Consider the following 24,869-nt stretch of genomic DNA (forward strand, 5'->3'; position numbering starts at 1 on the left):
AGTGAAAGAAGCTGAGGTTTCCTCAGGGCTAAACTCCTGTGTTGTTCTTCCTCCCAGAAATCTGAGTTATTATAGTAGGGGATAATGCTTGCATAATGAAATCATTGGGACAATTATCCATCCACTCCTACCTCCATCTCGGACAATGAATTCCTTGTCTCTGTGGTGTCCAACTCTCTCTACCCTGCTCCGGTGCCCAGCAGCTAAGTCAGCCGTGGGAGAGACTGGGAACTGGGCGTCGCGCTCTTCCCTCTGGCAGCGCGCGGGGGTGTGCGGAGTGTGCGCGGAATAGGCGCCCCTGGCGTCCTGCGCGCCTGCTGACGCTCGCCGCGCGAGCACCAGGAGGGGGAGACTCGGACTCGCTTATCTCCCGCTGTGCTAACTTCAAACTGCCCCGGCTGGGGGAGTTGAGAGCGCGCAGACAGGGCGAGAAAACTTCTCCACCTAGAAAGTTTCACCTTGGCGGGGGCGGGGGAGGGGCGGGAGGAAACGCGACCCCCGCCGGGACTGGCGCTGCTCGCGGGCGGCAGGAAGGGCGGGGGCCGATTTCCCCCCTCTGGGTGGTGCCAGTCCCCACCTCAGCGGTCCTAGGACCAGCGGACGAGGCGAACTACCCCGCGCGAGACAGACGGACACGTGCTGGGGCGGGCAGGCGGGAGAGCTCTTCGGTCGGGTCGCCTGGCCGTGCTTCCCGCCTGGACGCGCCCGGGACGGTCGCGGGCCGCGCGCGCCGATGCCCGGCTGAGTCACCCGCCGGGTAGCGCGCGGGTGAGAAGGGGCGGAGGGAGCGCGGCCGGCTGACGGACCCGGCACTCGGCTCGGCCCCGCCGCAGGTGACCCGGACGCTCTCGCCGCCCAGAGCGCCCCGAGCGCTTTGTGACCAGATGCGGAACCCAGTGGAGGGCGCGAGCCAGATGTGGGGCGACAGCTGACTTGCGGCAGCGAGGCGCGGAGTACGCGGGTGGTCTCTGCGCGACTGACTTCGCGGCTCTCGGACACCGCAAGGTAAAGCTACAGCTTGCTTGGGACCCCGCACCCCACCCTTCGGCCCCAGCGTTCTGCTCTTTGTTCCCCAGAGGGACCTGAGAGCTATTCAGAGGGCACGACTAAGGAGGTGGGCGAGTTAGGGGCTTCAGAAACTGAAGGGATGTGCCCGGGGAGAGGTGTAAACTAGAGTGGGGCTTTTCTTTTTAGGGGTTTGCTGCTGACGGCCACCTGTAGGACTCAGGAGAGAGGGGGGCATTGGAGTAAGGGGTGATGTACGACTGTTATGGCCTGGCATGTTTTGAGACTGTGATCTGACTCAGCCCTTAGAAAAGGGATTTGGTCACCCTGCCCTAGGGTGATGCGGCAGGCAAGATCCAAGCCCCGTAGGTTTCCTTGTTCCCAACTCGCTTTATCTGTAATACGTGAGGATCTTAACAAGGGGCAGGTGTTTTCGTGAAGGTCTGAATTCTACATTTCTGGCAAATACACAGGGGTTGTGATCCATCATTTTCAATCTTACCTTATCTCTTTGCTGGGGCTGCGGGAAGGACATCTATCTTATTAGGTGAACTAGATTATAACCAGAGGTCGGTCGGTCTAGCTAGTACAGGTATTGACCCAATAATTTAAGCACCAGTGAAAGTATTTTCACCTACTATTGCCAATACAGGATTTACTCTAAAGTGTGGTTTCCCATTTCATACCTTTTATGTTTTAAGAGCCATTTACTAATTTGGCATTTGGAGAGATTTCCAGTGGTTATTCACTGTTGCCCAGTGTTTTTTTACCTTATCACAGTTTAATGTTCAGAGGAGCTCTGGGGCAGATTGAAATATTGTCAACTCTCTTAGGCAAAATAACCAGGATACTGTAATTGCCAACTTAAGATGGTCAATGAATATGAGAGGTTGTAAAAACTGACATTAGAGAGAATATAGACTGTGTGGAACCTCTCCTGAATTTTAAGAACACTGTTCACATTTTGTAGAGTTGGGTGGAGGTTTTTTCTGTCGTTTTCATCAGCCAGTCACATGGACATTGCCATGCAAATAGATCCAGAAAAATATTATTTTCCTTTATAGCTGAAGTATTATAGCTGACTAATGCATTTTTTCTGCATGAAGATGATCTGAAAATGTTGTACATCATCTTTCTCTGTGCTACAGGGACATAAATTGTGTTTTTATGTAAACTGTTAAGTGGTGCTTAGGTAATTTACATGTATATAGCTTTCCTTTCTATCTCTAAGCTTATTGGGCTTTGTTTTAATATGTATACTTCCATAATAGAACAGAAGTGAAGTGCTTTGGTTCCAATCATATACTGCAAGTCTGTGATGTATTCAATGTTCAAGATTTTTGAACTGCTGAAAAATACCCGTAACACTTCTATTTCTTAACACTTCTATTATTCCTAAGAAATTTTTGTAGTACCAAAAATGTGTGTGAGTACCTATAAAATATACTGGTGTTTTAGAAAATCTGTTCAGGTTTCAATCTTAACTGTGCATAAGCCTAAAATTATATACCTAAATATATTTTGACTTTAACATGATGGACTTCATAGCATGTAGAAGATGATCTGCTGAGTACGGTTTTTGAAAGATTGCTTTGTTCTTTATATATCACAGTAAATGTTTACATTAGATGTGTACTCCATGCCTTCAGAATTAATGTGTGAGTTTTATCTGAATGATAAAGACATACAAGATTAAACACAAGTCAGTATGAAAGCTGATAATATTTTTGTGACTTTTAATACTGTAATAAAAGGAAAATGACACATTTCTAAGCAGGAGAAATACAAATACATTCCTTTAAGACTGTACAAGCATATGTCCCACTGTAATCTCAATATTATTAAAATTTGTCTTGATGTGGGTTAGACTAAGAAATACAGTTCAAAAGTCAACTTTCTTAGTTGTTGGTTAAAAAAAATTCAAAATAATAGTACAACTTTTTCATTTTACAGATATATACAATAGCCTCAAATAAACTTTTTCTCAAATGTGGTCATCTCAAAACAAAGTGAATAACTCAAAAGGGTTATTCCTTTGAAAACACAACTTTCTCTAGGTGACTGTACCAGTGCCTATGGTGACACACCCATGAAAAATACAGGGCTCCGTACACGTACACATTCAGAACACTTCCCATCTCTCTACCCTTTCCACTTCATCCCTTCCCCTTGGTTATATCAGAGTTGCTTCCAAACCCTTCTGTGCCCCCATTTTTCCACTCTTTTAATTTCATGGTTTCTCCTTCGCTGTCATTAGGCTCACCAGAGCCAGCTATGCTTTCTTTTCCCCATTATTCCTAATATTTTCCTCAGGCTGCTGTGCTTGTTAAGGGGATACCAAATATCCTAATTGCACTGCCTTAAGGGAAGAAAATATGAAGAAACTCAAGTACCAGGAAATTAACCTTCTTTACCTCTCTGGTATATGTTGAAACTGGTGTGTTTGACATAGAGCCCTCAGGGCAGTTTTCTCATGGGCTTTGCTCAATGCAAAATAAATAGTAACCTCTTAGTAATGAATGATAAATATACTGACTAATGTCAATTTAGGATCTCTTTGATTCCCTTTTCTTAACTGGCACCAAGTTGATGCCAGGCTCACATTTGCCTCACCAAAAATAGCTAAGAACTGTATGTTCAGCGTCATATGTGTTTGGCACTAGAGAAATATTTTTTAAAAAAGGAGAAATGAAATCTCTGCCCTTGAAGAGTTTACAATCTAGATATTCAGATAAATAACTCATATAAAATGGAACTAAGATCCATAAGTATGAAGGGGATATAACCTGAAAATGATATTAGAAATCATCCCATTTAAATAATAGAAAAAAATTTTTTTAATCTAAAGAATGGAACTTAAAGACCTCTTAAAATTTTCAAGCTGTTTCTGAGCATATCCTCTTTCTGTTACTACAACAACCTTACAAAATAGACAAGGCTGATATCAATATTGTAACCTTTCCTGCCTATAGGTAAGGAAATTGTGTTTGAGGCTAGCCTCCATGCTATCTCAACAGCACCTCTGCCCAGCCATCAATAAAGGTTAACTATTTGAAGCATTTTCTGCTGAAGCATAGCTTGGGATCCTTAGGTTAGTGATAATGATGAATGTAACATTTCTAGTCTCTAGAGTTTTTCTCACCTTCTGTTTCTCCAGTTCTCTTTTTTGTTCTTTCTCTTTTTGTGGTAAAGCATACCAGAAAAAGCCTTCATTCATATGTGTGAGGCATTCTGCTCTTGTTATCAGATTAAGAGCTGTGAGTAATTTTGTAATCTATCCTACTATCAGAAAGCTCATTCTCAGATATCTCTTCAGCTGTGTTTAACAGTTTAGTATATTCCCCTTGGGATTTGTTTCAATAAAAACATCCAGTAAAATCTTACTACAGATCCTTTGCTTTTCAAGGGACAAAATGAAGAAAGTGTTTTTATAAGCTGTAAAATGTAATTGAGAGAAAAATCACATGTGTGGCATTTGTAGCAATAGGTGTGAGCTCAGAGGAAAAAAAATAGTTAATAATTGCATATCCAGGAATACATATTTCTTCTATGATTGTGTAAATTTGCACAAGTATATTTATGCAGGTTATGCATGTTGTTTTTAATTTCTTTAATTGTGTAGCTATTAGAGCCCATAGAATTCATAGTAAGAGCCTGTGAGCCATTTAGGGGCTCTTCAGGCTCTGTTGGTAGAGCATGTGACTTTTGATCCTGAGTTTGTGAGTTCCAGCTCCATGTTGGGTATAGAAATTACTTAAAAACAAATAAAATCTTTAAAAAAAAAAAAAGGAGGGTGTGGGTCATATAAACTATATAATGATCCATAGAATTTGAAAATGTATTTCTCCTGGGGTACCTGGGTGGCTCAGTCAGTTAGGCTTCTGCCTCTGGCTCAGGTCATAATCCTGGAGTCCAGGGATCCAGCCCCACATCAGGCTCCCTTGCTCAGTGGGGAGTCTGCTTCTCCCTTTCCCTCTGTTTCTCCCCCAGCTTATGTTCTCTCTCTCTCTCACTCAAATAAAATGAATAAAGATATCTAAATATATTTTCTTTTAAAGATCTTATTTATTTATTTGACAGAGAGAGACAGCAAGAAAGGAAACATAGCAGGGGGAGTGGCAGAGGGAGAAGCAAGCTTCCTGGTGAGCAGGGAGCCCGACGGCAGGGGGAGGGGAGTTCTGTCCCAGGACCCTAGGATCATGACCTGATCCAAAGGCTGATGTTTAATGACTGAGCCACCCAGGCGCCCAGAAAATGTATTTCTTCTAATACAACAAAGTACTATTATGAATATGGTCAGGGCAGTTATGAAATGTGGTCAGAGAATCACAAGTTCTAGAGAAAGCCAAGTTCCTATACTCTTAAGAATGTGATTGAGGATTTAGTCATTCAGAGTAATTTATTGAGCACTCTGGCAAAGCAGTAGAGAATAAAACAGTCTAAGATCTCTTAAGATTCTGATGCTCTGTTCAATATTGAGGAAGGCAAACAATAAATAAAATACATAAATAAAAATGTGTGAGTGGTGATGAGAGCTGCAAGGAAGCAAATTGAAAATTGTCAAGGATTAGAGAAGGTACAGTGGTAATTGAAAAATTCAGTAGTAGAGTCAGGCCTTTGAACTAGAACCTGAAGGAGATAAGAAAATGAGCTATGTGGATATCTGGAGCAGGGCTTCTACTTTGTACTTCCTGGGAGTGCCATTCTCATTTTGTTGTCTCTGGAATTGTGCAGTACACAGCCTACACAGCTCTACTTGGAGTCCCTGACTTTTTATGGGAAGTACCTGGACAGTGCCTGCCATAGTTTATTGCAGTCTCAAAGGTGGCAGTGAAGCAGTGACTCACATCCCTCGGTTTATGGTATATGGAAGAAGCAAAATCATGGTATTTTTCTGCATTCACCTGGTCCCATGTCTGCATGCCATCCTTGATCAAGGTTATTGCTACATTCAGTTTTCCTTCTTATTTTCTACACTGTGAGCCTAGCTCAAAAGGATTTGTTGAGAGTAATACCCACAGCCTTTGTCTCCAGTCCCTTGCATAGCAAATATTTGGAGACAGCAAAAGAGACAGTTGCTGTCTATGTAAGCAGCCTGTGTTTGCTGTGCACTTCTTTCTTTCTCTCCTTTCTTTTCCCTTTCCAATTTTAAACCACTGTGTGGATTTTCTTCTTCTTTTCTTCCTGTCCCTTTGTGCCCTGCCTATGTCATGTATCAAGATTTGAAAGTGGGGAAGAAAAAAAAAAAGAAGAAGAAGGGGCACGCCTGGCTGGCTCAGTCAGTAGAACATGCAACTCGATCTCAGGGTTGTTAAGTTTGAGACGTTCATGGGCCATAGAGATTATTATGAAAAAAAGAAAGGAAAGAAAGATTTGCCACAGGTAACCTAAATGAATGAAACTAACCATTTCACTAGGGACCAACAGCCTGCTTAGAAAAAGCCCCACCTAACAGGAGGCAACCAGCATTTGGCATCATCAGAGTAGCCATGAAGCCCAGTATGTGTCATGGGCCCCTATGGTAGTATCTTTCAAATTTTCAGAAGCAAAAACCTCTCCACTTTAAAATGTCGACTCAGCATCCTTTAAAACACTGTGAGAGACAAAAAGTGTGTGTGCCAGATTTGGCTTCTGGTGGTCCTATTTGCAATCCTTAGCCATGGCGCTACCTGCCAATTGGTCCCCTGTGTCACCGTCAGGTGTTGTTAAATTCAGCAGCATGTTTGGCCGAAGAGTCCCAGAGCCACTTCTGTCTTGTATTTTATCTTCTAGAGTTCTCAGGTTTTTCTTCCTCTGGAAAATCAGTTTGTCAATTAAAAGAGAGAGAGAGAGAGAGAGAATTCATTACCCATTGGCACGTATTTGTTTTTCTAAACTCATCAATCAATATACTTTCTATCAAACTATATATATTTGTGAACTAAAGGCTAATCTTTTCATTCTTAACATGAAGCAATCACTTTCTGAAACCTCAGTTCATCCTAACTTTATTCAGATTTCATTTCCATGTTCTCATTCAGGATAAACTCCCTCTTCGGAATACCATGCTTTTGTTTTGTTTTGATCTGCCCGAACTTCACTAGTTGTTATTTCTCTACCATTGAAATTCAAAGCATGTACAGCATTGGTTTCAAGTGCCCTTTAGAAGCCATCAGATCAGTATGGCAATCTATTTTTCCAAAGGAATGAAAACTCACAGGTTGTGCACTAACTTATTTCCTTAAATCCTAAAAACTCAGTGAAATGTCCAGGCTTGTGGTCTTCTGGAAAGCCATTGTGTTAGAACAGAAGATTATGTACTGTATTTCTTCCTACTGTTTTAAATGCAAATATAATAATATATCATGAAACAGTACACATACTAATATCAGTGCCTTTTTCCTGTTTTGAAGTGATCCTGTGTTCCGCAATAGTTGGATCTAAAATCCCAGTCCAGTTTTGAAGTTGTATGTAAGAAAAAAGAATTGACTTGAAGGAACTGAAAAGTACTGCAATTGTTCCATAAGACCATGGGATATTTCTAACTTTTAATATTTTTTTGAAAATATCAAGAAGAATATTTAAAGCTGGAGACCTTTGAAACACAGTTGACCCTTGAATCTGCATATAACTTTTGATTCCCCCAAAACTTAACTACTAGTAGCCTACTTTGACTGGAAATCTTGACCAATAACAAAATTAGGCAGTTAACATATATTATGTTACATGTATTATATACTGTATTCTTACAATAAAGTGAAAAAATGTTAAGAAATTCATAAGAAAGAGAAAATATATTTACAGTACTCTGTAAGTAGACCCAAGCAGTTCCAGCCATGTTGTTGAAGGGTCAGCTGTAATGTAGTCTTCACAAAGCAGTAAAGGAGAGAAGTGGAGTAAATTTGTTTAAAGGAAGGCAGGTTGTCTCCTTTGAAGTCTAATCATGTGAGAAAGGAAAATCCAGCCAAGTTTTGGGTCCACAAGACAATTCAGACTATCTTTAAAAATAAGTTTTGGCTTTTCTTAAGACCAACGTGTGTTTAGACCCACATTTTAGCTCTTAAATTTAAACCTAAGGGTCTTTTAAAGGAAATTTAATCCATGTGTTTTTGATTCACTAAATCCTAAATCATTACCCATAAACTGTATGTCTCTCTAAGCTCTTTGATGTCTAAGAAATCTTTGAAGCCGTGTAAGGCCTTTTTGTTCCAGAAGAATAGGAAGTTGGTTTTTGCTAAGGGTCAGTAAACAGCATCTTCAAAAATCTGAATTAGGTCTAAAATCTCACAACCATAACAGAATGAGTATTTGAATGAGTGCTAATGCAGTTTTCTGATGCAATGTGAAAAATGTAAGTACTATTAAAGACCCAGAGTAGTATTTAGTTGTAATCCTTACTAACCCCAAGGAAATTATTTTGGCACCACTCCTTTTTCTATTATAAAAAAAGATAAAGTTCAAATATTTACCATTTTATCCTAACACACAGTAGGTACTCAATAAATGTTTTGTTGAATGTTAAATGAATGACTCTTTCTTCTGCCCAGACCTTCCCAGCTAATGTCAGTCTTTCTATTCAATAGCAGAATCCATCTGTCATATCTTAGAATGAATCTATTCTGAGTCGGTGACCTGGTTCAACAAATTTTAAAAATAAGCCATCAAACTAAATATATGACATTTATTGAAATTCATTCTGTACCATGAAGCAACTGCCTTGCAAAGAGTGCTGAAAATAGGAAGGCATTTCTAGGCTAATTAGATTAAATATTCAGTTGTTACCATATGCTTTCTGAAAATTGATTTTTTTCCCTCTTACTTTTCCTGCCATTCTTCCTCCCACCTTGACATGCTTACTGATTGAAAGCTATGCACAAAAAGGGCAGGTCGTTTGTATCTATAAGCAAGTTCAAACAGGCTTAGAAAATGTAATGCTATAATCATAAGTTGCCATAATGTAGGAGGGAAGAGAGGGATACTCAACAATAATGGGGGTGTTGGGTTTTACTCCAGATTACATAGATGACACATCTTTGAACTCTATTGTGTGGAGAAAAACACCTTCTTACTGTAGTTAGACTTCCTGTTTATGAGTGTGTATTTTCTGGTGACTAGACTTCCCATATGGACTCAGCACAAATATGTAGCTCCAAGTGCTGCTGAAATGCACATGATTAAAGTATTGATGGCTATGGAGACAGCAACTCCTTCTCTCTAAAAGAAATAAAGTAGTATTTAGAAGAAGGCATAGTAATGAAACATGGGCATTGAGATTTTTCTTGGTATCATGGTGTATATGTCTAACTACTCCCCACATTTTGTCCTCAGGAAACTTTTCCTGATCACAAGTGTTGTTTCTATATGACATTAGGGTGACAGAATTTGGTGATTTCTTATATCTTGGTGGGGAGAAAAAGGAAAATTGTGTTATTATGGTCTTTAAGTAGAGGTTCTTTTAGGTGAACCTGAAGGTCTACTGAATACATACACCATCATGAAACTTGTTTTAAAACTTAATTATGGATAGCACTGTATAAGGAGTAACTTATTTATATAGTTTTGACATGCTTAATTTCTATATCAATGGTTAATCAAACCATGAGTAATAATCATATATCAATATGTACATATTCAAATGTAGGTGATTTTTTAAAGCTAATTAAAAGTTCTCATAATTTGATAAATAAGCAGCCAAATGCCTTTGTATTTATACATTTGGGAAACTGTAGTTCAATTTAAGAAGGTTTTTATGATAACTCTTTTGCCACAAATAGAGAAAATAGATAATGAAGGAGAAGACTTAGAAGTTTTAATGGGATGTTAGATCATTGAGGTTACAGGAGGGGAGAAGTGGTGGATATGCTGAAAGGTCACAGGCTTGGGTGCGTTGCAAGTAGTGAAGACTATGTCACAATTAAGAATCAGGCTGCTGCTTTCCAAATAGGAAAAAGGCTAGTCAAAACTGAGTGGGTAATCAAGGGACACTCCCAGGAAAATGGTGGAGCATGTGATAGGTGAAACAAAGTCTGAACTTCCTCTGTCACATGGTTTAATTCTGGGAGAAGAGGCTATCATCTGCCCAGTCCTACCTAGATCAGGCTTCTTAGTCTATTCTACCTTCAGATACCAGTAAGAATAGCAGCATTATGCAGCAGGAGGCAGAAGGAACTTTTATTCTGAGTGTTCAAAACACATTCTAAGCATTCTATTAGCTACTTGCAAACACTACAAATGAAATTCTATATTCATAGAATTCATAGTATTAAAAGAAAAACCAAGAAAACTTACAAAATTTTTAAAAGATTTTATTTGGTTTAGAGAGAGAGAGAGATACAAGCAGGGGAGAGGGAAAGGGAGAAGCAGACTCCCCACTGATCTGGGAGCCCAGGACCTGGGGATCATGACCTGGGGATCATGACTTGAGCCAAAGGCAGATGCTTAACCATCTGAGCCACCCAAACTCCCCTACAAATTTTTTACACCATGTTCTTAACTAGAATTTTCTAGTACATCAGCTCATTATAATCAATTAATGTTGGGATCAAAAGTTGCAGCCCTCAAAACTATATGCATAACTATTCTTCATTAGAATATCATCTGCTGGAGATATATATTTCTTTCAGGTTATTATCTTAAGGCTATTTCTTGGACTTTGATTATGCAGAGTTCATGCTGGAGTATGTGTAGTAACTATATGTTATGTTCTAAACACAAACTCCGTGCGCTAAACTTGAGGAAAACTTATATCAGGCTCTGCCTTTACCTTCTGTCTTTTTGCTCCTCTGAGAGTCTTAGATAGGCAGTTGTCACCTGACTGTGGCCTCACATCCAGGTAGAATCCCTTCAGCTTCTGCTGTACTGTCCAAGTTTTGATCATGTTCTGACCACGTCTAGTTAAGCTAAAGACAGGAAAGAGATAGAATCGTTTAGGGCCCAAACAAACCTTTGGGGTTAAAATATTATTACACTAGTTGTTTTTTTATTAAGTATGAAATAGTATATAAAGCAGCAGCCAAAATAAAGTTTGTTGATGGAAAAAAAGTATCTTCCTAACAGAAATGAATACACATTTTGGATTTTTCAGAAATTCATTTTCTGTCATGTCAAAATTAAGATACTTTTAAATTTTATTTCAGTTTTACTAAAACATAACTTGGATTCTTTATTGAGATGTATACATGAGAATTCAGTGATTTTAAACATACTACTGCTCTTCAAAGAGCTTACAAAAAAGAGAGTATTCTTTAAATTACCAGAGAGTGCAGATAAAACCCCAGACAGTTTCATTAACAGCAATGAAAGGTGACAGCCCTTGAGTCTATGTCATAAGTTAATTAATTACTTTCCAAATGTTATTAAAGATTCTGAATGAATAACTAGACTGGTATTTGAGATCAAGCCTCCTTCACAATTCCTAAGTGGGTTTTAATTTTCAGAGTTAGATGATCACTATATCTGATTCATTTCTTTAACATTTTCAGATTGTTGCTTTATTGAAAAGAGAACAGAGTAACTATCTCATATGTTTTTCTTTTCCCTGAAATTATTCCTTGCAGATTTTAATAAAATTTGTTTTGAAATAAAAATAATCAAATGTTGGCCTTTAATAAAGGCCCATAGATCTGATGAGTTATATAAATATTGCAAGGAATTCACTATCAAGGTCATGATTGTGGAACCATTTAATTCCCAAATCTACCTTGCTGACTGCTTGGACACACCACTGGAATCAGCATTTTATGTTAGGGTGAGTGTCATCTCAAGCAAACTTTTAGTCATTTTCCATTTTCCTCATTTCCACAATGATTCCAAACTTTCACCATTTTCTTAAGCTCTTGAAATCTCTTTGGCTTTCTTTATTCTCCATGTGATATTTCCCTTTATAGTTTAGAGAATAAACAGAATCCCAGATGGCTTCCATGTCACCTGTTATTACCTTCCTGCATGTTCAAATGATAAGTCTTTTCAGCGTTATGGTCTTGATTCCATACGTCCCCAACATCTTAGAGCACCTTGCTCCATTTTTCCCTTCCTACCAAACCTTCCCACCTTTTAAAATCTCCCTCACTTTTTTTCATTCAGTCCTTACTCAATGCTGCTTCAAGCAAAAAAGAACATATGCGGATATCCTGATAGGATTTTTACTGTACAATTACCTTAAGCATTCGCTCCTGCTTCTACCTTACCTGTTAAATAAATTTAGAATTCTTTAAAATAACTTCTTATTTATTGTCTCTACTCTCATTCATTCTTTAATTCATTCCACTCTAGCAGTCTATTCCCAACTACCAAGAAGATATCTTCTCTCTAATAACCATCAACCTCCTCATTGCCAAATCTGATGGACACTTCTGTTTTTATCCCACTTGACCCTCTGTGATATCTGACCCTTTACATATTGCTCCTTCTTTTTGAAATTTCTAGCATCTGAAATACCAGACTTTCCTTTTTACATTTAAATTTAGATTTAAACTTTACATATAAAGTTTGAATTCCTTCTTTCTGCATACTGAACATGCCTATAGGTGATCTCACTTACATCCATAACTTCAACTACACTAATAGGCCAGTGGTTCATAATTGCTCTAACTCCCTCTGCTCTAGAGCACCATGCCCATGTTATTAGCTACCTTATGGATACTTCCACTTGAATAACCAAAAGATATCTCAGAGTTATTAACTGAACTTTTTTTTTGCTCCAAAACTTTTCTCTGCCTTTTACCTTACCTTTGTTTATGACATTTTTAGACCTCCCTGACTTCCTAGTGTTCCCCTATGATCAAAATCCGTGTTGAATCATTGTCATATAAATTTTCTCTTTAATATCTTTCTAATCTATCTTTTTTCCCCTATCATATCCATACTGCCAAAGTCTTTGTTCAGAGTCATTCTTTATTAATTCATTTCATTATCCATTCTTCAAATCCTTGCCAGGTTCTATGTAATGACACTATGCTAGGAACTAAAAATGGATCTTTCAGTCTAGTGGGAGATACAGATAAGTAAATTACAACAAAACATAATAAAGTCTAACTAAAGAGAAGAGAGGTTTGATATGGAAGCATGTGGAACAGTTTCTAATCCATTCCTAGAGGGTGAGAGAGGTATAAGAGAAGGCTTCCTGAAAGAAGTGTCACCTGTGATAAGACTTGAGGAGAGAGTAAGTTAACCAGGTGATTGTGAGGACAAGAGTATTCCATAAAAAGGGACCCATGTGTGCTGAACAAGAGAGCACATGGCTTGCTTCAGCAACTTGAAGAAGGGCAAGGTGGCCAGAACCTAGGATTGGGGGAGAGGAGCAGTGATTGCAAGAGGCAAGGCTGGAGAGTTAGGCAGAGTCCAAATCATGCATGGATCTCAAATGCTAAGGAGTTAAACTATTTTTAAAGAGCAAAGTTACATAATCAAATTGTCAATTTAGAAAGATATCTCTGGTACATTGGGGAATGGATGATGAGGAACAAGAATGGAGTCGGAATACCAAATAGGAAGCTGTTTTCATTATCCAGGCAAGAATTGACACTGCCCTCAACTATGGGTGGCAGTGGGTTGGAAGCAGATGGACATATTTAAAACACCTGTAAATGGGAGTCAAGAATGATATCCTGGAAAAGTAAGAAATGTTAGACATTGAGAGAGGATATGGAGTGGTAGAACAAGTTTTCATGAGAGTAAATGGAGGTGCCAGAAAGAACATCTGACTGTTTTGTCTCATTTGCCTTCTTCTTCCTAGCTTTGGTGTGCCCCAGCACACAGGCCTCCTCTACATTCTCCTTTCCTTGGTGGTCTCATCCAATTTCATGGCTTTTCATAACATCAATATGCAGACAGCCTCCCGGCCTAAATTTCTAGTACAGATCTTTCTCCTTAAATCAAGGACTCAGATATCCAACTGCATACTCAGTATCTCCAATTGGATACCCAAAAAGTATCTCAAACATGAACAGAACTACATGCCCTGATCGTCACACATTCCTGCCAAACTTGCTCTATATCAGCTTCTCTACCTACCAGTAACTGGCAAAATCCTTCTCTCTGTTACAAAAAAATATTTGGAGTATTCATGACTCCTTTTTTCTCACACACCTCATCTCCAAATCCATTAGCAAATCCTCATAGCTCTGTCTCAGATATAACCAGAATTCAGCAAGCCACTGCCATCACTCACTGGACTACTGCAGCAGCCTCCGAACTGATCTTACTTCTCCATTTTTACCCTGTCCCATTCTCCTGCCACCACCAGTCTTCTTCCATACACAGTCAAGGTGATTCCATTCAAATTTATTCACTCCCATGCTCAACACCCTACAATAGCTCTTCATTCACTCTAGGAAAAGCCCAAGTCTCACAGTGACCTACAATGCCCTATACGGTCTGATTCTTTTTTTCCTCTCTGATCTTTTCTCACAGTTTGGTTCCTTTGGCCTCTGTAAGAAGAAAAAGTTATCTTTCACATCTCAGGTGGCTAAGTCCTATCCTCCTTCAACTCTTTGCTTAAAAGCCAACTACCCAATTTTTCAAAGCTGCAGACCTCTCCCACCACCTTCCTTCTAAGTGAGCCTTTCACCCTGTTTTCTTTCTCTTTCTCTCTCTCCTTTTTTTTTTTTTTTTTTTTTTTTTTTTTTTGCCAGTAACACAACACTCATCAACATGTAACACACCACATGTATAATTTGTTGTCTGGATCTAACTGCTAGAAAGTAAGTTCCACAAGAGCAGGGTGTTTGTTTTGTTTACTGATGTACCCTCCCAAGCACCTCCCATATATTAAGGCTTCAGTTAATATTTGTGAGATTTAGTCTTTTTTTTTTAATTTTTTATTTTTTATAAACATATATTTTTATCCCCAGGGGTACAAGTCTGTGAATCATCAGGTTTACACACTTCACAGCACTCACCAAAGCACATACCCTCCCCAATGTCCATAATCCCACCCCCTTCTCCCAACCCCCCTCCCCCCAGCAACCCTCAGTTTGTTTTGTGAGATTAAGAGTCACTTATGGTTTGTCTCCCTCCCAATTCCATCTTGTTTCATTGATTCTTCTTCTACCCACTTAAGCCCCCATGTTGCATCACCACTTCCTCATATCAGTGAGATCATATGATAGTTGTCTTTCTCTGCTTGACTTATTTTGCTATGCATGATACGCTCTAGTTCCATGCATGTTGTTGCAAATGGCAAGATTTCATTTCTTTTGATGGCTGCATAGTATTCCATTGTGTATATATACCACATCTTCTTGATCCATTCATCTGTTGATGGACATCTAGGTTCTTTCCATAGTTTGGCTATTGTGGACATTGCTGCTATAAACATTCGGGTGCACATGCCCCTTTGGATCACTATGTTTGTATCTTTAGGGTAAATACCCAATAGTGCAATTGCTGGGTCATAGGGCAGTTCTATTTTCAACATTTTGAGGAACCTCCATGCTGTTTTCCAGAGTGGCTGCACCAGCTTGCATTCCCACCAACAGTGTAGGAGGGTTCCCCTTTCTCTGCATCCTTGCCAGCAACTGTCGTTTCCTGACTTGTTGATTTTAGCCATTCTGACTGGTGTGAGGTGATATCTCATTGTGGTTTTGATTTGTATTTCCCTGATGCCGAGTAATATGGAGCACTTTTTCATGTGTCTGTTGGCCATCTGGATGTCTTCTTTACAGAAATGTCTGTTCATGTCCTCTGCCCATTTCTTGATTGGATTATTTGTTCTTTGGGTGTTGAGTTTGCTAAGTTCTTTATAGATTTTGGACACAAGTCCTTTATCTGATATGTCGTTTGCAAATATCTTGTGAGATTTAGTCTTAAATAACTGTTGGATATACAAAACTGATACTTGAGAAATGGATTTCTATACTGTCTGGAAACAAAAAGATGAAGATACAGATTGGGGAATCTTCACTCTTATTAATCTTCATCTTCTATTGTCTGGACAGATGGAGTGACTTTCCATCATGTCTTCTGGCCTCTAGATTCTTTCCACATCAGTCCATTCACCACAATGTCACCAAAATTGTCTAATACATAGCTGTTATTACTATGCTTATTTCCATCTCCTGTTTAAAACCTCCCAGGGACCCTTCACTACAGATAAGCTGTAGATCCTCAACAAGATGTATAAGGCTTTCTATGATGTGGCCCCAGCCTAAACTTCCCTGTTTCATCCATAACCAGCCCAACCCACATAGTCTCTGCGCCAGTTACAGCTTCCTGAACAGCCTGCACCTTCTCCCTGCGGTGCCTAGCTGTGTGCCCTGTCTGTCCCCTGCTTTTACTATGCCTAAGCAACTCCAACTTAACCTGCAAAACCCAGGTCAAGTAATATCACCATGCTAATGTATTCCTTGACCATACCTCTGTCTGCCACAATTACCTGTTCTTCCTTCTGTGTTCCTTCAGCAATGTGCTTCTGTCTTTATAGCACTTTATAGCACAGTGGTACAGAAGGCTGGGACTGCCAATCAGTAACCAACACTGATAGGATTGAAAAGTTTTTGATTTCTTTTAATGTCTTGCCCTCTCTGTTCTCTTTCTGTTTCTCTCTCCCTCAAACACACCTACCTCCTATGTGCACACACACAACTGCCTTGGATTATTTTTCTTTGAATTGATCAGTTATATAAATGTAGTCCTGAGTACAGTTGTCTTTAACTTGTCCTAACCTTTCAGTTTATTGATTTTTCAAGGATCCAAAGTGTTTACTGACTTTTAGAAATTGGATTTTGTACTTATGTACTTATTTTTCTGTACTGTTCTATTTTTTTTTAAGATTTTATTGATTTATTTGAAAAAGAGAGAGAAAGAGAGTGTGAGCACAAGAGGGTGGAGGGAAGGGGAGAAGCAGGCTCCCCTCTGAGCGGATCCCAGGACCCTGAGATCATGACTTCAACTGAAAGCAGGTACTTAACCAACTGAGCCACCCAGGCGTACCTGTACCCTGTACTGTTCTTTTTTTTTCTTTTTTCTTTTTTTTTAAACAAGGATAGCTTTTGCTTGGCATTCATTATCCCTTTGAAAGTATTTTTTTTTTATATTTTATTTATTTATTTCACAGAGAGAGAGATCACAAGTAGGCAGAGAGGCCAGCAGAGGGGGATGGGGAAGCAGGCTCCCTGCTGAGCAGAAAGCCTGATGCAGGGCTCCATCCCAGGACCTTGAGATCGTGACCTGAGCCAAAGGCAAAGGCTTAACCCACGGAGCCACACAGGTGCCCCTTGAAAGTATTTTTTATAGAAAGTTTTGTTTAGTTCTTTTATTCTCTGATTATATATTGATCTCAACATAGTGATATTTATATGCTTTTAATTTTTCTCCCAACACTGTTAGAATTGCATTACGTTCACCCAAGGGATCCACATCTATATAAAATATGACTAGGTTTGGATATTCCTTCCATTCACAGTATTTTTATGATTTCTGGAAAGGAAAATATTACAATCTGACAATTTACCTTGAGAAAGGTCCCTAGTTCATTCCCCTGGCAGAGAATCTACTCTGATTTCCAAGAGAGGCTCTCAGGTGGGAGCAAAATAAAACTCAGACTTACACCAAGAACTAAGTGAAAACAGAGATATAGGGTAATGACCATCTCATATGGATATAACTCCTATTTGGGGGTTAAGGCCTGGCCTTTAACACCCCTATGCCTCTCACCTTGTCTCTCTCTCTCCCTGGATACTGGTTTGTCTTTACATGACAGCCACCAGGGTGCAAATGGAGTCCATTCACCACCACCATTTCTCACGAGTATTTGATTTCTGCTTTACACAATACCAGAGAGATTGATCAGTTATATAATCCCAATTCATTCTGAGCACATCTCCCCCCCTCCATTTGGAATTTACCATGCCTTGTCCTGAGGACATTTTCAAGCACTGAGGGAGGGAAATGGCTGATTCATTAATGAGTAATGTACCAGCTTCCTCTCTAACTTGTCTCCCTTTAGTGTTTCACATTCTGACTGTTCAGTCAGGTTTAGCCTGTTCCAACCCTGTGTTTGAATATGACTGGAAAAAGTTGCTAAGCTTATTTTATTTTCACTTACTTACTTGGGAAGATGTTTCTCATATGTAATTTGTAGTTTAATGTTATTTGCTGTTCCTGGATTAATTGAAGAAAATCAGGTAGCACTTCTACAAAATCTGGACTATAAAATTATACCTATCCACTAGGCTGACAGTTATTTTTAAGAACTTTTATAGGATTCAAGCATCTTAGCACTTTCTTTTATTTATTTATTTATTTGACAGAGAGAGATCACAAGTAGGCAGAGAGGTAGGCAGAAAGAGAGAGAGAGAGGGAAGCAGGCTCCTCGTTGAGCAGAGAGCCCAATGTGGGACTCGATCCCAGGACCCTGAGATCATGACCTGAGCCGAAGGCAGCAGCTTAACCCACTGAGCTACCCAGGCGCCCATCTTAGCACTTTCTTAACAGTGAAATTTCAATGTACACATATTCAAGGACAATGAAACATTCTTGTCTGACCTACAACTTATTAATGGGACAAAAGCCTGTCTAGTCATTCAGGACTATGTATTTTTTCAACAGGACTTTTTACAATATGTACAATGTTAAAACAAATGCCCATTCATTCTCCTTGCCCAGAACTTGAATACTTTCAACAATTCTTAAAAAGACAAAGATGTTTACTAACAGATTATGAATGTATAAAGGATAATCTTAAGAATATAATGAAGTTATCTTCTTTTTATCTTTTTTCTTACCAGATCAGAGTTGGACAATGGTCTCAGTCATATGTTACAACTAAAAAATGCACAGTTGGCCTTTTCTGATGCTTTAATTCAATCATTTTCAGCTTTTAAGTGTTTATTGGAAGAAGAAGGGATGCAGTATTGGATAAGAATCTGAATAAAAGCACTATTTAGGTCTCTTTCAAAGAAATAACATTGGTATAATAATCAAGCATCAGTGTTTAAAGGAGCTCCTAAAACATTAATTAATTATAATACATGAAAATTATCCTTGCACCATGTTTAACTTCTTTTCCCCTCTAGCCACCAATAAATAAATTTTTAAACTATTTGTTACAAATAAAATATACAATCAAAGGATATTTTTTGTTTTAGAAATTTCATGTCAATAACAGGCTGCTATACATGGTATAACTTTTATCCATAAGCACACAAATCTTTCCCTTGATTTTTAATTTAAAAAAAAAAAAAGAATTTTTACTCCCTTTCATATAGTTACACCTTCACATGATATTTAAAAATCACCTGTTAAGAACAGTTTGCTCTGGTAATCATTTTGAAAACAGCATGTTTTAGGGGCGCCTGGGTGGCTCAGTGGGTTAAAGCCTCTGCCTTCAGCTCAGGTCATGATCCCAGGGTCCTGGGATCAAGCCCCACATCAGGCTCTCTGCTCAGCAGGGAGCCTGCTTCCCTTCCTCTCTCTCTGCCTGTCTCTCTGCCTGCTTGTGATCTCTGTCTCTTAAATAAAAAATAAAAAATAAAAAAAATCTTTAAAAAGAGAAAACAGCATGTTTTAAACACACAGGAATAATACAACAAAAACAAAAATAATCGTATGCAGTTTTGCAACATGTATGTGCTACAAAAACCTTAAAAATATTATTCTACAGCAATAGATAAATATGTTTGGCCAAAATGTTTTCATTCTGAGTTTTGTTAATAAAAAGGGTAATTATTCCTTTATTTTTCTTCATTTGCTTGTAACTAAGATTGTCGCATAAAATATATTCATGGGAAGTATTTATACTAAAAAAATTAGGCATTATTTATCTGAGATTCAAATTTAACTGGGAATACAAATTAACTGGGAATACTATATCTTTATTTGCTAAACTTAAGTGGGTGTATAAGTTTGCTCTTCTTTTAAAGTGGTAAAGTAATGGTTCCCTTTTTGTTGTTTTTAGCATAGACGACCCTTACCATGGCTTTGCCTTAGAGGACAACTTAAGAAGGACTTCAAGAACTTGAGACAGGTTTAGAGGAAAACCACAAATGGCCAAAGGATGGGAAAATAAGAAATAATAATATTTAAACTGAGAAAATTATAGTGATGAAACAGTCACCAAGTATTTGGAGTGGGCTGACCCAGTAGACTGTGCCAGGTTCCTCATATTTGATGAAGGCATGAAAAAACTGGCTAAAACACAACTTAGGATAAGCATGTAGCTACATTTATTGAATGTCAGTATATGCTGCATGATTAAATTCCATGGTCTCATGATTTATCCCTAACCCTCATGGGCAACCCCAAGACATATACCATTATCCCCATGTTTTAGATAAAGCAACTGACACGTTATAACACTTTAGTCATAAAATATGTAAATGGTTAAGCCCAGATTCACATCACATCAAAGTCCATCCGATAACAAAGCCCCATACTCTCTCCACTGCACCTCACCTCTTCTCTAGAAAGTGTTATGAGTTAATGGGAAGAATGTTATCAAGCAAATTTGTCTGTAAATATTAGACATAGGACTAACTTATGAGTATTTAGATCATTTAAATATGTTCATATGAAAAAGTAGTTGGATGCTGAAAAATCCTCAAGATTTCCTCGGTCCTCCCAACTTCTGTTAGAAATCATTGTCTCAAAGTAGAGGCATCTGGGTGGCTCCATGGTTAAGTGTCCAACTCTTGATTTCAGCTCGAGTCATGATCTCGAGGTTGTGGGATTGTGGGGCACGGAGCCTACTCCAGGATTCTCTTTCTTCCTTTCCCTCTGCTCCTCCTTCCACTCTCTCCCTCTCTCCCTCTCTAAAAAAAAAAAGAAAAAAAAAAAAGAAAGAAAGAAAAGGAAAAAAAAATCATTGTCAAAGTAATATCTGGCTAAACTAGATGGGATATTTTGATGCAGCAAATTGTTTTATCTTTCTAAAGTCAGTTTAGACATTTTTTTAATGATCGTAACACTGTGAAATCTTTAGGCATAAGACTCGAATGTTCAACAAAACATGTTTTAGAATTTGCTTTCTCTACAGCCCAGTAGATCCCGTCACTTTTCACTTTAGGTTACAAACTTAGATTTTTAGCATTTATCTTGCTGTCTTCAAATCCACAGACTATATAGTTTTTTGAAAGTTGGAATTCTCAGTATCTAGATAAGTGTATGGTATACAGTGGATCCTCACAAATATTTCATTAACTATTGTGTGATATAATATGATTCTTCATAAACAGTGAATGTTTATAATACAGTATTGTAATTGCCATCAGGAACCTCCTATTAGAATCTTCTTTCCTGGGGCACCTGCGTGACTCAGTCAGTTAAGCATCTGCCTTTGGCTCAGATCGCGATCCTGAAGTCCCAGGGTTGGACCTCCAGCTCAGGTTCCGTGCTCTATGGGCAGTCTGCTTCTTCTTCTGCGCCTCACCCCACTTGTATTCTTTCTCGCGCTTTTCTGCGCCTACTTTTAAAGTTAATAGAACTAGTGTAAGTGTAGAGAGGGCTGAGAATTTTTCTTAGGATTTCACTCTGGCAAGTCCTCCTGGAGATTTAACTATTACTGTTTTTTATGGCTGCAATTTCCTTAATATGGGGCCTCAGCCATTTTCCATCATCATAAATCCCTTTTATATACTTAAAAGCAGGCTTGAAATTTTTTCCACTTTTTATATCTTGCCTCTTCACTTAGATACATTATTTCTGTCTTGAGATTATGTTATGTAACTATTGTAAAAAATTTTTTTTGAAATTATATGGCAGGGAGAAAATAGTATACTACCTCAGAAATTTTAACTAATAGATGAAACTAATTTAACTAATAAATGAAATATTTAAAGTAATTATTCAAGTAAGTAAGGGACCCACCTTTGTTTTTCATTCTAATTACTTGAATATTTTACTTAAAATTGCTTTTATGCACTTGACTTTGTGTTTGAACTCACAGGTTTGTAGTATCTCCAAAAGGGGAGGCGGGGGGAGAAGAGTGAAAGGAAGAAAAGATTTCCTATTAGCTTAAGACCAGGTGGGTACAGATCTTCAAACACTAACATGGGGAACCTGCCTTTCTGCATGTCTGGGTTCTCCTGCCCTTTGGGTCAGTTTTCGGTTCAGGCAGGATTTCTCCACCTAATGGCAAAGTTGGGCATCAGACATTCTAAATTAAAATCATCTTTAGTACTTGTGATCTTTCAAAGAGAGAGGTCCTTTCTCAGTATTATATTAAATCTATATTAAATCTCAAAAAGACTGACTGGTCTTGCTTTGGTCATGTGCTTATCCCCACTAAGCTCTGCATCAAAAGAAAAGTTCATTGAAAGGCCAGCTTGGTTTGCAAGCTCACCTTGTGGTAAGGGAGGTAAGCCATGTGATGACAGCCCCATTAAGAGAGGAGGGAGAGTTTTCAAAAGAGTTGCCAGTATTAGAGACAGTGAGAGTTAAAGTAGTTAAATTGGTTAAAACAAATATTTACTAAAATATTATACCTTTTGAATAAAAATTATTTTCAGGAAATGAAATAATTTAAAACAGCTCAAATAAACAAGATACATTTTTTAAAAGCATTAGAAATACACTTATAAGAACTGTATTACATGGTTAGGACATTTTATTTTATTTACTTATTTTTTTAAGGTTTTATTTATTTATTTGACAGAAAGAGAGATCACAAGTAGGCAGAGAGGCAGGCAGAGAGAGAGGGGGAAGCAGGCTCCCCACTGAGCAGAGAGCCCAATGCCGGGCTCGATCCCAGCACCCTGAGACCATGACCTGAGTGAGAGGCAGAGGCTTAACCCACTGAGCCACCCAGGTGCCCCTGGCTAGGACATTTTAGATAATTTTTAATCTTTGAATCTCAGTTTTGTCATCTGAAAGGAAATAATGCTCACCTTGTAAGACAATTATGCAGATTAGAGGTGAGGATGTGACTTACAGTCCTTTGTAAACTCTACAGTGCTATCTAATTATAAAGTATTATAATTTCTAAGAAAATAAGTTCCTAAAAAAGCAAAGTTACTCCTGTCAAAGTCTGGAGAGTCTCTTACAAATATATCCCATTACACCTGTGGAATGTGGAATTACACTGAGGAATCAGTGCTTGAACCTAACACACGAGTGCTTTGTAATAGGTTTTTACTGATGAGGAGAACAATAGTGACAACAGTAGTAGTATGATAGTCACAGGTGGCTACTCAATAAACTCTTAGGGAATTAAATGTATTTCTAGAGAATGAAAAACCTATGTAAGGTAGTTTAGTGAAAAAACTAGAGGCAGATAGATGGCAGACAGAGTGGAGTAACTGGTCTTAAGTTTAGGCTGAGCTGATCTTCCTAGCTAACAGAACAATCCTCTTTAAAGGAAATACTCCTAAATACCAACAGTTTAATGGCCAAGGTGCCATTCTGGTAATTACTCCCAGGAAATATTTTGCCAGTGAGATTATCTTAACTATCAACTGAAAAGAAATAAAAAATGTTTTATGGATGATTCAGTTTCACCTGCTATGTGTACAACATTTTAAGAGAATGAATTAGTCAATCTGTCTGAATCATCTTTACGTGTTCCTTTTAGTAAGGAGCACAAAGTTGGCTAAATGGCCAGCACTATTTCAGAAAGAAAGAAAAAACAGAAACAGTAAAAAAAAAAAAAAAGAAAGAAAGAAAGAAAGAAAGAAAAAGAAAACATTGTATATTGAAAGCCTGATCTAGGCATATCACAGGAATAAATGTATCAAGACAAAAATATATGAAAAGTGAAAGTATTTCTGGAGTCACTACCAATATAAATATTAAAATTGCTCACACATCCCGATCTGGCAGATTATATAGATAGAAAAGAAAAAGCAATATGTGCCAACACATATTGAAGTAAAATGTTATTTTAGAAAAACAATCTCAGAGTTGAAAATTATTACAGTTAGAAAATAATTTTGAAGGTCATTAGTTCAGCCTAGGAGTGTGCTTGTAAATATTTAATCTTCATGCTTTCAGGGAGAAAAAAAGTCCTGATTTGTAATACTTGCCAATTTCTGTGGTGTAAATACTCCACAGAGGGTACCACCAGCACATGACTCGATCTAAGAAAGCAGCTGAGGCCAAAGTAGTTGGGAGACTGGCTTTGGGCATACAACTGCTCAGCTGCACTGCCTCAACTCAAACTCAGGTTCACCCTCATGCTACATCTCAGGGTGTGAGTGCCTTATGAGGAAGGGATCATGATTGATTGATGCCTGCCTGGCTCCCCTAGCCTCATGAAGCTCCCCTCAGAGATTCCCGTAGACCTTTCCACACTGAGTTTAAACTGTGGTCTGTTTGTCTGTCTTCTCTACTAGTCTGAGATCTCATGGACAGTTGTGAAACATTTTATTCATTTTTGTATCATCACAATACAAACTATCTGGAACATAGTGTATTTGAGTATATGAACAAACAAGAGTACTAGAGAACATTTATTGACCTCCTCCCTGTCAAGCGCGGTTTACATGCCTTTACTCATTGAGCTGTCAGAGTAACCATCACAACAAGTGAGGTAGGTATTATAATCACTCCCATATCTCAGATGAGAAAACGGAGGCTCAGAGAAGTTATTTGCCGAAAGGACTCACAGACAGCAAATGGATATAAACCTCACAGTCTGTCTCCTGAGTTTGTGCACTTGAACACTTAGCTGTCCCTTATTTAACCAACAGTGTCATTAGGCTATACCGCTCAGCAATAAATACTTCCAAAAGGTTTCCCTCCATTCCTTATGAAAGTTATTTCCTGAAGGAGATCTAGTCTGACCAATACATATCTTTGCTAATGGGAAGGAGACTTAATTAATTGAAATGATCAAGGAAATGGGGTGTTTACATTTTCTCATTATCTGAGGATTAAACAGAAACCTGTATTTTAATTTAAAATCCTGTTGTTGACAATGGGTTTTAGTTCTATTTTTTTGCTTTAATTTTTTT

General features: G+C 38.5%; 1 protein-coding gene across 1 annotated transcript in view; it reads left to right on the top strand.

Annotated features, from left to right (window-relative positions):
• The first annotated feature begins 529 nt into the window (after window positions 1-529).
• MET (MET proto-oncogene, receptor tyrosine kinase) overlaps window positions 530-24,869 on the top strand; it is a 112,484-nt gene continuing 88,144 nt past the window's right edge. The window contains exon 1 of the mRNA XM_004741918.3: window positions 530-1,005. The gene's annotated coding sequence lies outside the window, so the exon portion shown is untranslated. The remainder of the gene's footprint in view (window positions 1,006-24,869) is intronic.

This window comes from Mustela putorius, unplaced genomic scaffold, assembly GCF_011764305.1.
Source record: "Mustela putorius furo isolate JIRA1106 unplaced genomic scaffold, ASM1176430v1.1 tig00003845_pilon_pilon_pilon, whole genome shotgun sequence".
In the NCBI taxonomy this organism is placed as follows: domain Eukaryota; kingdom Metazoa; phylum Chordata; class Mammalia; order Carnivora; family Mustelidae; genus Mustela; species Mustela putorius.